Here is a 9,271-nt window from a genome sequence, read left to right on the forward strand (position 1 = left end):
ATGAAGAACAAGAACAAGTGGTTTAAAGAAAAGGAGAGAGAAGTTTATTAATTTGCCAGCAAAGGAGGAGGGTGATGGACTAGTGTTTCAAAGACCACCATCCTTTCTTTAAGCGGAAAAACAGGGCTTTTTAAAATGGGGGTTTTCGATGGTTGGTCTCTGGTCTCAGGTCCATGTGACCAGTGTCACATGCCATGGTTTTGGGCTATTGCTTAACTATAATTGGTGGTTTCAGTGTCAACAGTCTCCCAACCCTGTCCAGACAATTAATTCTGTTGAGCCATCTCCTATAGTTTAAGATACTAGAAAACGCAAAGAACATTTTTCTGCCCCTTTGATTACTGGCCTCAGGGAAGGAGTGCAGGTTTTAATTCCCAAAAAGGATGGAGGGTCTTAAAAAGACAACTTGTAAAACATTTCATTGCCCTTTTTCAGATCTTTACACTCTGTTGCATCCTTATATATGTATATACCAAGTATACATATTTATACACACATATATATACATATATACACAAACACACATATAGATATATAGATATCTACACATGTTGTTGAACTCAGGTTCGGCTGCTGGCCACCTGAGAACCAAACAGAGACAAATGTTGCTGAAAGAAAGGTGGTTTATTCAAGTGCCAGCAGCCTGAGGAGACAGTGGACTATTGTCTCAAAGACCATCTCATCTTTCTCTCCTTATAAAGGAAAGAGGTAAAAGGGGTTGGTGGCAGAAAGCAAGTCATGATGACTTGCACAATGGTTATCAGCAAACCATTCGTCTCAAAAAAAATATATATATATATATATCAAATTTTAAATATTCTTTATAAATAAGTCATATTCCATATTCACTGAGTACACAAAAGAAGCAGTAAGAAGCAAATGTTACAGACAAGATGAAGTGTATGATACGAATGTCTATGTCTCAGAGAAGTGGATGCTCCTGAATTTACCTATGGCAACATTTGGAGCAAGTACCACTTGTTATTATCCTTATACTATGCTTACTTGAAGACAGGGCCAGTGTTAAAATGTTTACTTCTTTTATAAGCTATTTTATTTTCTTTTCAATTCTAATTCTGCCCAATTTCTCTATTCAAATAAAGTCATCTAATCTCCTCTGTTCTAATTGATATTTTAATTACCCAGTTCTTTCCAGCTGGGTCCATTCCAGCTCTTTATGAAGAATGGAAAACTATGCTTTATGTATTTGAATGATAAAAGTATTGACAGGGTCATTTTTTTTCTCCCCAAAAAATACAGAAATAAATTATCCCTCAAAGAAACTATTCTGCTGCTCTGAATACCATGGGGCGGAATGGTTGCCTATCAATTCCTTTTTATTAGTCTGCTGACGTTTTAAAGACTATGACATCATTTAAACTAATTATTTGGTTTTACAGCAAAGAAATAGGTATACATTTACACATACACGTAAATCTTAAACTAGTCAGACGTAAGCCAAGATCTCATTTTGACTCTCCTGTGGTACCTTGTTTACATTCCTACGTCTTCAGAGACTGGATTCTCTATGCCTTTGAGGATAACTACTGGTTGATCTGGTAGAGGCAATAATGTGACTCTGGGACCGCCCAGCAGACTTTCATCTCACAGCCTATATGTTGGATCTCTTGGTTTTAAGAAGAAACCAACTCAAGTTAACTTAAGCCAAAAGTGGAAAATATAAAGATGAAACCAAGGCCATGTCTCAGGTTGGGACTGGAGCTATGCACCAGATACTCTCTCTGTCCTTGTTCTACTCTATGTGTCTCTTTAATTTTCTCTGGTCTTTGTGGTAGAAATATGGTTGCATAAACTCCATTTTTATATGTCCTGCATTAAAGATTTCAGTCCAGACAAACCAGATCTCTTATTCCCAATTCCAAATTTTCTAAGGAGTCTCTGTTCATCACAAATTGTAGCCAGGATAAAGGTTAGGGGTCATAAAGTATAACCATGGCTGCTCAGAGGTCAACATGTGGATGAGGGAGGAAGAGAGAAGTTGGTAGAAAAGGCAAATTGAGTGCCAAACCTAATGGATGTCCACTGCAGGGCCCCTCTCTTCCCTCCTAACAGAAAATTTATCTTAAACAGTGTCCCTCTGGAGACTATGCTGGGGAAAAGGCAATGGGTGCTATTATATTAAGGTCGGCTTGGTACAGGGAGGAATTCTGAGGCAATTGGGCCTTTGTGGGCTCCTTCAATTCATACCATATGTATGTTTTTATAAAATGTAGTTTGTAATTTGGGCTATTCCTACACAAAGAGACTTAATTGATTGTGGCAAACTTATTCTTGGATTTTGATGCATCTTCAAATGCAAATATATGTTGATTATCCAGATCAGCTTTGCAGAGATTCAACTCAATTATCATAGTGCCTGAAATGACTATAATGTGCCAGCAGTGACTCAATTGTTTCCATTCTATAAACCACTGGGTTTCAGCCTGAGATCCCTAGACATCTAGGGATCCACAAGGGAAGAACTGGAGACCCATAAGCTATTTCCAACATTTCCTAAAGTCTAAAGGAAATAATAAATTTACCTGACACAAAGATGTGATAGGCTACATAAAACATCAAATTTCTCTGCTTTAGAATGAAATAATAGCAACTCAGGGCAGCAAATCTGTTATTCCTTTCTGATCTTAAGCTCTAGTTTACTATATATATCAAAATATATATTTTTTAAAAAATGTGTGTGTGTGTGTATATATATATATATATATATATCTGAAAGTTCAGTACTTGTCCTCAAGCCTGAATCAGTGAGAATGAAGAACAAGAACAAGTGGTTTAAAGAAAAGGAGAGAGAAGTTTATTAATTTGCCAGCAAAGGAGGAGGGTGATGGACTAGTGTTTCAAAGACCACCATCCTTTCTTTAAGCGGAAAAACAGGGCTTTTTAAAATGGGGGTTTTCGATGGTTGGTCTCTGGTCTCAGGTCCATGTGACCAGTGTCACATGCCATGGTTTTGGGCTATTGCTTAACTATAATTGGTGGTTTCAGTGTCAACAGTCTCCCAACCCTGTCCAGACAATTAATTCTGTTGAGCCATCTCCTATAGTTTAAGATACTAGAAAACGCAAAGAACATTTTTCTGCCCCTTTGATTACTGGCCTCAGGGAAGGAGTGCAGGTTTTAATTCCCAAAAAGGATGGAGGGTCTTAAAAAGACAACTTGTAAAACATTTCATTGCCCTTTTTCAGATCTTTACACTCTGTTGCATCCTTATATATGTATATACCAAGTATACATATTTATACACACATATATATACATATATACACAAACACACATATAGATATATAGATATCTACACATGTTGTTGAACTCAGGTTCGGCTGCTGGCCACCTGAGAACCAAACAGAGACAAATGTTGCTGAAAGAAAGGTGGTTTATTCAAGTGCCAGCAGCCTGAGGAGACGGTGGACTATTGTCTCAAAGACCATCTCATCTTTCTCTCCTTATAAAGGAAAGAGGTAAAAGGGGTTGGTGGCAGAAAGCAAGTCATGATGACTTGCACAATGGTTATCAGCAAACCATTCTGGTCTTCTGGTAGATCTTGTCATCAGCCGTCTGCGGTTGGCCTATTCCAGACTCGAACTATTTTTCCTCAAGGTCATTTTCTAACCTTGTGGGCAGCTGTGTAAGCAAGCAGCAGGTTAATTCTAAACTTTTAAGACAGAACAAGCTGGAAGCATATTGGAAGCAAAATGACTTCCCTTTAGCTAGCCTAGCACTGTGGTTTGAATGGCCTTTGGGGTGGGCTTACACGTATGACACATGACAAGGAAGAAGTTCAATGTAACACACGTACACATATGTACATATATCCTTGGTTGTAAATTCGGGGCAAATGAATGTCATCCTGGGAGAAATGTAATTTAATGCCATCCTAGGAGAAATTACATGTGGCCACTATTATTCAGGTTGTATTCTAAAGACTGTGGAAAGAAAATTTTAAAGCTCAAGGTTACTAACGTCATCTTTCCTGGAGATCTTTAAACATGAGATAATTAGCCATCTCTCTAAAATAATTACCTCTGGAAGATCCTTCTAGTTTCCTCTTAAAATATATTAAAATATCATCCACCCCATTATTAGAAGTTGTACTGATTAGGATAATATATTGTCTTAATGACAGAGACCTGTGGATAATAAGTTGTTTCCAGAAATGTTCTGCATTTAGAGCACAAATTCTGGGTCATCCTTGGTGAATGTCAAAGCTTTAGGTGTTCAGGAGTTCCTGGAGTTCCTCCATGATGGTCACAAGCACTTGGTTATTTCTCTGCTTCATCCCATGATTAGACCCTCTGAACTCAGATCAGAACAAAATGGATAGGAAAGATTTCTAAGATACTAATTCTCTACTTACAGTCCAAGCTGTCAGAAACCTTTCAAGCCCTAGACAGTTATACACATAATTATCTGAAAGCAACTTTGGAGCAAAGCCGCTCCTCTTTCCTATAGTCAAGTGATGTCAAAAGGTCATTTTCAGCAGCCTCGAACTCTTCTCCATTACCTCACCAAGGCTCACAGCTCTACATTAAATTGCTATTCCAATCCACCTTTCCGGGAAGTAATTAATCCCAATTCAAAGGAAGGCCTATAATTGCAAATCACCTTTCAATGTACCCTCTACTTCAGTCTTGGAAATGATACACCCAAATCTGAAAAAAAGTTTAAGGGATTAGAAGCAATAATGAAGACCCAAATTCTAATAAGTATTCGTTTTTCTAAAAGCATTGTTTAAATACAAAGCTACATATTTATTCAAAATCGATTCATATGTGATGGATAAGTCACTTCCCAAATGTGTTTCTTTGTGAGGCTGTATAATAGGGGGAGGAGAAGTAGGTAGGACACGCATTATTGAGAGTGATATCTTCTCCTCATCCTTAAATGCTTGTACAGGATGTTCTTTATAAAGCAAATGTACTGAAAATTCTCTTTTTCTTCCTTGAAGCATCTGTGAGTCTTCTTTAGATAAAATGAACTTTTTTGGTGGGCACATGACAAGAAAGAGGTTCAGTGTAACAAGCAATCATGTTATTTTATAAAGCTCCATCTTAAATTAAGTTTACATATGGTAGCTTTTTATGGACTGTGGGTTGCAACATGTGAACAATTTTAAAGCGTAACATTTCATTTACAGGTTCAGAGTAGCTTTCAATTCCCTCACTAGTGTGCTTCTAATTAAATCTTAATTGTACCATTCATTACGAAATGAAAGAAATGCTGTTATACTGGATTTTCCCTAAGAGGAAATCAAGATGGCCCTCATAAAATGGCAAATCCATAGAAAAGGAATAAAAACGAGCCTTAAAATTAAATCCTAACATTTGAATTTGCATAATCAAAAAATTATCACAAGTAATATCTTTTTTTGATAGACTCAGATGATTTAAATATATTTGATTACTTATGTATAGCAAATCATCTGAATGTATAAGGAATGTAAGGAACACTGAGTATGTGACAACATGTAGTAAAAATGACATATCTAATAATTTAAATTGCTGCTTTATTATATATTAATTTTAAAATATATCCTTGTGGGAAAAAAACACTTTTTAAAGTTGGTTTACCTTACAGTCAAAAGAAGAAAGGACCAAAAACGTAAGTAGCCCCAATGCTGCTTTCTCGTGGGAGAGAGATTTTGTCTGAATTGTAGGATAATTGTGACACTTGTCTCATTATATCTCTTTGGCATGTGCTTGGGTAATTTATATTTTCAACTTAGCATGAAATAATTTTCAAAAATAAATCAATTCTCCTTCCATTTTTAATTCCTCCTGTCTATAGAGTCATTATTTCTAAAATCTGGTCCTTTTGAATTTAGAATTTAAATGAGCTCATTCTCTTTTCCATTAGCTCCTGCAACTAAATCTATGGCAAATAAATGAAACGGTATAATAATTTAAAGAATATACCAAGAAAGGCTCCAATAACTTTGTGGTACTGAGGTTGAAAACAAAAATTTGTTTCTCATATCTAGAGAGGTAGAAGATGGCATCTCAGCCCTAGGCTTTTCTCTTAGTTTGGGGTTGGGAATTTATTCTTTAGTGAGAAATTAAGAAAATTTATTATGTATTAATATAAGAAGGCACTTATAATAATGTACCTACAACCCAGAATTTAACAATTATTAACATTTTGTCCTGTTTGTTTAAAGTTGTTTTAATAAAAGTAAATTTTTAATTCCTCTTCATCTTTCCTCTAATTCCATTTTCTCCTACTTCCTCCCAATCCAGACTACAACCCTGATAATTTGGTATAAATATTAGTATCTATTGCTGTATAACAAATTGCACCAAAACTTGGTGGCTTAAAACAGCAACACTGATTATCTCACAGTTTCTGTGGATCAGGAGGAAGCTGTGTAGTTAGCTGGGTTCTCTGGGTCAGGGTCTTTCGTGAGGCTGCGATCAAGGTGATGGCTGGGGTTGCAGTCTTCTCCAGGTTCAACTGGCAGCAGGATCTGCTTCCAAGCTCACCCAATCATCATGGGTAAAACTCAGTTCCTAGGAGCTATTGGACTGAGGGCTTCAGTTCCTCACTGACTCTTGGCCAGAGGCTGCCCTCAGTTCTTGGCCACAGGGTCTCCCCACAGAGCAGCTCACAACGTGCCAGTTTATCTCATCATAGCTAGAAGAACCGGAGCCAAAAAGGGAGAAGTCACAGTTTTTTATATGTAAACTTGGAGGTGGTATCACATCACTGCTATTCATTACAAGCAAGTTGAAAAGTCCAGGCCAAACTCAAGGGGAGGAGAGTATACAAGGGCATGAAGACTAGGAGGCAGGGGTCATTGGGGCCCATTTTAGAGGCCAGCTATGAAAGTATGTATCATTCTAGCTAATTATTTTATGCTTTTTGCATAAATATATATAAATGAACATTTTATATATAAAAACATAAAAATGTACAATATGTTTCCTGTTTTTTCAATTTACAGAAATGGTTTTATATATTATGCATCTTGTTTTTTTGTATCAATACTATATTTTTGACATCTACTCAAGTTGATCCATTTAGATCTAGTTAGTTCCTTTTAATCACTATTCAGTATTCGATCTATGGATTACCACATTTTATTCAAAATTCTACCTATGTCTATTGTCTTTCTTTTTTTTTTTTTTTGGTATTACTAATGATGTCACAATAAGCATCTTTGCACGTGTCCCCTTGAGAATGTATGAAAGAGTTTCTACAAACCTAGTAGTTGTTAAAATTTTATAACCTACTTCCAGATTGTTCTTTTAAGTGAGTACACCTGTTTATACTCACACTAATAATTTAAGACATTTACCTTTCCCCAACTTTCACGCCAACCCTTAATTGGTGACACATGATATCTCATTGTTATTTTACTGATTTTTACCCTAATTATCTGTAAAGTTGAGCATCTTTTCTTGTGTTTATAAATAATTTGGGTTTCCTAGTCCCTTGAGTCTCTGTTCACATACTATAGCCATCTTTCTATTGAGTTGTTTGTGCTTTTCATTACACTTTGATTAGATATCTTTTGTCATATATAAAATTTTAATATAGTCAAATATTCATCTTTGCCTTTATGATTTGAATGTTTGGTGTCTAGTTTAAGAAAACTCTCTGGCTCAAAATCCTAAAGATATTCCCTATATTTTCTTCAATTTTAATGTTTTGTTCTTTTATATTTGGAAGATAGAGCTTTAATCTATCTGCAATTTGCTTTTGTATTTTGTGTGAACTAGGGATTTTAATTTTTTTTAATTTCAGAATATTACAGGGATACAAATGTTTTGGTCACATGGATTGCTTTTATACTGCTTGAGTCAAAGTTATAAATGTGCCCATCACCCAGATAGTGTACATTGTACCCATTAGGTATGGTTTCACCCATATTCTCCTCCCCCTCCCATTCCCACCTGCTTGATTTCCATAGCAGCTAAAGAATGGAATTTTCCATTTGAGGTTCATAAATCCATTTGCTTGTGAAATGATAATATGATGTTTATTTTGTAAAGTAGATATTAGATAATATTAGGGAATATTTGCTAATTTTATCAGGTGTAATAAGGTATTGGGGCTGTGTAGACATTGTTCTTAATTTTCAGGGATGTATCCAGTATGTATTTTCTTCAAAATACTTCAGCAACAAAATATTAAGCAAATGTGGCAAAATATTAACAATTATTACATGTAAGTGATGAATATATGGGTATGGGTATTCGTCTTATTATTCTCCCTACTCTGTGTTATGTTTTACATTTTTTATAATAAAAAGTAAGAGAAAAAAGTTCACTTTCTTTCTGTTCCTAGGCTTGTAAGCCGGCATTAATTTTTTCATATTTCCAAAATTTGCTCTCCTCGCGTTGTCACTGAATCAATAAACCTACAACCTATACCTCTAGGTCAGTGCACATTCACTTCTCTAGACTAGGAAATCTAATCTCATGCCAGCGATCCCCAAATTGACCCTCTGTGGGTATATCCATTCCTTTTTTTTTTTTTTCCTGAGACAGGGTCTGGGTCTATCTCGCCCAGGCTGGAGTGCAGTGGCATGATCATAGCTCACTGCAACCTCCAACTCCTGGGCTCAAGTGATCCTCCTGGCTCAGCCTTCCAAAGTGCTGGAACTACAGACATGAGCAACCAGACCCAGGCTCCATTCCTTCTTGATACTTGTTCTAATATTTTCAAAAAAAAAATTATCACATATTTATAGCTCTTAAAAAGGTACAAAACCTTCCTATTTTTCCCCTCATAGGTCATTGAATAAAACACTAAAAATAAATTGAAGATTGAAATAAAGATATAATGTTTACAGTGGTCTCCCAGTATTTTTATTCAGCATTTTTATACAGTGAAGCATTTATAATTATCAGTACTTATTTGTGAAAGATTTAATGGAATGGAGCATGCTATAAAATGTTAGCTATCAGCCTCATCATTAAGCATTAAACAATGACTATGTACCTATGCTAAGTACTAGAGTGATTAACACGAGGAAATCTTGGCTTCAGACTGTAAGTTACCCAAATAAGCTACCTCAGCATTCAAATGAACCAAGTAAGTAATTGTATATCTCTGCTTCATTGCTTGTTTTTTGGTTATAGCCATCTTTGTGTTCCAACGTCCCACATCCAGCGCTCACATGCCAGAGACATCTGATAAAGGTAAACTGTATAAATTTTTGCGTTGTGTGTTACACTGAAACTGGAAGCACTCCATTTCTTTGTGATTATCATTTGCTTGATGTTTAAAGAATTTTTTTACCCAGCTGAGA

Source organism: Propithecus coquereli, unplaced genomic scaffold (genome assembly GCF_000956105.1).
Source record: "Propithecus coquereli isolate 6110/MARCELLA unplaced genomic scaffold, Pcoq_1.0 Scaffold35, whole genome shotgun sequence".
In the NCBI taxonomy this organism is placed as follows: domain Eukaryota; kingdom Metazoa; phylum Chordata; class Mammalia; order Primates; family Indriidae; genus Propithecus; species Propithecus coquereli.